Source organism: Hordeum vulgare, chromosome 2H, assembly GCF_904849725.1.
Source record: "Hordeum vulgare subsp. vulgare chromosome 2H, MorexV3_pseudomolecules_assembly, whole genome shotgun sequence".
NCBI classification, from domain to species: domain Eukaryota; kingdom Viridiplantae; phylum Streptophyta; class Magnoliopsida; order Poales; family Poaceae; genus Hordeum; species Hordeum vulgare.
In genome coordinates, this window is record NC_058519.1 from 294,085,083 (window position 1) to 294,089,069 (window position 3,987).

The following is a 3,987-nucleotide window of genomic DNA, read 5'->3' on the forward strand; positions in this document are numbered from 1 at the left end:
ACCACGAAGGCACACCAACGCCACGAAGGCTCACCCTATTCTCCCTTTGAGACAACACCACGAAGGCGTTTCTCAACCACTAGTGTTAAGCCTTGAGGTGGCTTCCAAACCTTCACAAACTTTTCGGGGGCTAATCACAAAGGTTTGATTCCTCTCGGAAGACTCCTACCGCCTAGGAGTCTCCAACCTCCAAGAGTAACAAGATCACGGGGATTGCTCAAAACTTGCTCAAATCACAAATCACTTTGGTGGAGAGGAGGAGAAGGAGACGATCTATCTTTTGATTGGAACAACACTCAAAGGGGCTCACAAATGCTCTTGGGATCTAAGTTTGGGTGTAGGCAAGAGTGAGTGAGGAAGAAGGTGTTCTTGTAAGTGTTCTTGCTGTATTGGACCCACTCTCACGAAGTGGGAGGGGGATATATATAGTGGGGAGACTAAAATAACTATTGGGGTCACTTAAGTGTGACACTGGTCGGACGTCCGACGGTTTCCAGACGTTCGAGAGGCGTCGGACGACCGAAGGAGTGCTCATATCAGTTGGCCACGGTGTAGTCGCACAGGGACCGGATGCCCGAAGAGAGGGTCGGATGTCGGAGAGTTCAGCTCTGTTCAAGGGCACCAGATTTTCGAGAGCGGTCGGACGTCCGGCCCTCGGATGACAGGGGGAGGCCGGAAGTCCGAGTTATTTGACTCTGGTGCAAGGTTCCGGTTTTCCGAAGTGGTCGGGCGTCCGGCCCTCGGACGTCCGGAGGGAGCCGGATGTCCGAGACTTTGGCTCTTGTATAAGGTTCCGAATTTCCGAAGTGGTCGGGCGTCTGGCCCTCGGACGTCCGGAGGAAGCCGGATGTCCGAGGCATTGCTTCTGTTTTGAGATCAAATAAGAGCAGTGGAGATGTGGTATGAGCAGAAAAGTAGAGATGTAGTTTGAGCAAGTTCATCGCAAAACCTGTGATCCCCTCTTAATAGTGCGGGATCCCTATACTCAGGAATAGTAAATTAAAGGATAGGCTACATCATCTTTTCTCAATCCCGAGCCTTCTTGACATATAAGTCCCGATCTTCTCAAGCCACCTTGGCACATAATTCTCGATCTACTAAGAGTACTTTAAAAGCCATCCTGAGATACACTCAACAAATAAGATTAGTTTCCTATGTATGTGTTGTCATTAACACCAAAACTCGATTAAGGGCATGACTGCACTTTCAATCTCCCCCTTTTTGGTAGTTGATGACAACATATACATAGATGTCAAAAGATTTAACATACATTTAGCTTTGGAGAGGTTTGGTACGGAGCTCCCCCTTAGTATGTGCACAGTAAAAATAACGGAGCTCCCCCTTAATGTGTGTATCGAAGATATCATGTGACTTAGTAGAGATAATAGATCATCATATGGCAACCGATCATCATATGAAGTAACAGAACAAAACATAATAACATACGATGGTATCATAGCAATCACGACATTCATAGGTAGCCATACATAGTGCATCACAGTCGTTTATCCATTACATTATTCAAACATGCAAATTGAGTTCAAAAGCTAAAACTCCAAAGACTAAAACTAGGACACATTAGTGCATCACAGTCGTTTATCCATTACATTATTCAAACATGCAAATTGAGTTCAAAAGCTAAAAGTCCAAAGACTAAAACTAGGATACATTACTCCCCCTTTGGCATCAAGTACCGAAAAGGGAGGCACCACAAACATCAACCATGCTCAGAGATCATCAGCACCATCATCCTCATCATCCTCATCCTCAGGCAAGCCACTACCACCAGCCTCGTCAAGAAAATCAGCCCACTCAGGACCAGATCGGAAGCCAAAATCAGAAGGAGGAATAGCAGGAATAGCCTCATTGTCACTGACATCAAGAGTGCCCGAGTCTCCCAGACGAGCCTTGAGTGCATTCTTGGAGGAGATCAAACGCGAAACAACATTGTGGTTCTGAGCACACTAGAAGGAGAACGCCTTCATCATGGCAAAATGAGCTTTGCCAATGAATTTGGCTAAGCGACTGAGAGAGGCAGATCTGGATGAAGGAGTGTCTGACCAGGAAGTAGCACGACGAGTGGAGGTGGATGGGGTTTTCCTAGGAGCATAGTCATCCGCCATATGATTGGGGATGACCCACTTGTGGTGCGTGTGAGTAGGAGCAAGCGGGAAGTGGCAATAAAGTTGATGAAAGCCTGGATGAAGGGGGCATGAGGGAAGGCTCGCTCGTATTGAAGACTAGCGAGCCGAATCTCATGCCACAAAAAATGAGGCACATTTAGCTTGTGCTTGGGAAAATCATGCAAGTGTGACATGATATCAATGCAGTAGCCACTGGAGGTTCCCCTGTCACCCATCTTGGGGTAGATGGTGCGGATAAGGCATTGAAAAATGATAAAATATGGAGACCGCCAGATAGACACTTGGTTGAGATCTTTCTGTTTTTCATCAACATCAAGTTCATGACATGGTTTGAGAAGAGAACTACATGCCGCAATGGATTTGGGGGCATGGTAGGGTCACTTTTGTGAATTTTGAAACCGGTGTCGGGAAAACCCAAAGCGGCAACAAACTCCGCATAAGTGGCCCTAAACTTCGTATCAGAGGTCATCCAGCTAACGGAGTCATCAGAATGAAAGTAACAAGTGGCATAGAATTGGTGGATGGCGCCACTGTTAAAATCACACTTAAAGGCAAGGGGAGCAGCTAGCCCCGAGGACTCAATGAGCTCAATGGCACCCGGGTATTTCGCCGGGTGAGTGTGGATGTGCTCAAGGTCAATGCAATGATGAACTGATATACCTTTAGGAACTATGACTGTAGAGAAAATGTCTGCTTGGACATTTGTGCGAAACCGTGAATCTAGAGAATCACGTTCAGCATCGAATTGGTTGACATCTCTACGGAAAGTAGAATAGGCAGATTTGGGTTTTTTGGTGAAGTCCGCGACTTCACGACCCAAGGAGGGAGGAGGCTCTAAGGAGATACGTCGAGCATCACCTGCTAGCTGTTCAGGAGGAGGCGGTGGCATATACGGGGGCCTACGAGTCCCCGGCTTTGGCATAGTCTTCCGAACGGCAACGTATTCAGCACGTTCCTCCGCTGCAAGCTCATCCTCGAAGTCAGACCCATCAGACGAGGAGCTGGGTTGTGGAGGAGGACGTCGAGCGAGCCGTTTGAAGGGACGGCGTGGTACCTCGGTGTCATCCGACCCCGTGCCAGGAGCGGCACGAGCGGATGAGACAGCAGAGTTCTTCCGAGCAGTGTGCTTAATCTTGGGCATGATTGGAAAGCCTACATGATGGGAAACCCAATGGGGAACGTCGGTCAAGAACATATGAATGAACACATGAACTAGTGAGAGGGGAACCAATCATGAGGGAAACCGAGAGGATACCTGCAGATCGAGAGAAGAGAGGGATCGAAGAAGGATCATGCGGAGGAGAACAACCAAATCGCGGGGCAGGGCCCCTGTGGCGGCGAGATCGCAGGGCAGAGCTCCTCAGGAGGCTGGTGGCGGCTATGGAGGGAGAGGGGAAAAGGGGCGCGCGTGGGGGCTAGGGCAAGGCCCAGCCCACACCCCTCTATTTATAGAGGCTCCCGATGTGTCGGACGTCCGACGGGCGTCGGACGTCCGGAGGGCATCAGCCGTCGGACGACCGACAGGTGCCGGACGTCCGGAGTGTGTCAGCCATCGGACGTCCGAGAGGGAAGTAGGCAGAGGCAATTTATGAAATCTTGATGATGAGGTGATTTGACATGGTTTATCACAAGGGACACCCAACAGTGTTGCCTATAAGAACTATATAGACTACTTGTGGGAGGTAGTTGATTTATGCATATTATAGGGTTAAAACAAAAATTATGACGTGAGTGCTAGTGTCTCCCCCTAAATGCATGCCGACATCAAGACAAGAACATAATGTGAGTGTGTGCACGTGTACAGGATTTCAAGTTATGTTATGAAGCTCCAAGATTCCAAGTT

The 3,987-nt window shown here is 48.7% G+C and overlaps 1 pseudogene; it reads right to left on the bottom strand.

Annotated features, from left to right (window-relative positions):
• Nucleotides 1-3,285, bottom strand: part of LOC123426584 — a 38,035-nt pseudogene extending 34,750 nt beyond the window's left edge.
• Nucleotides 3,286-3,987: the final 702 nt, after the last annotated feature.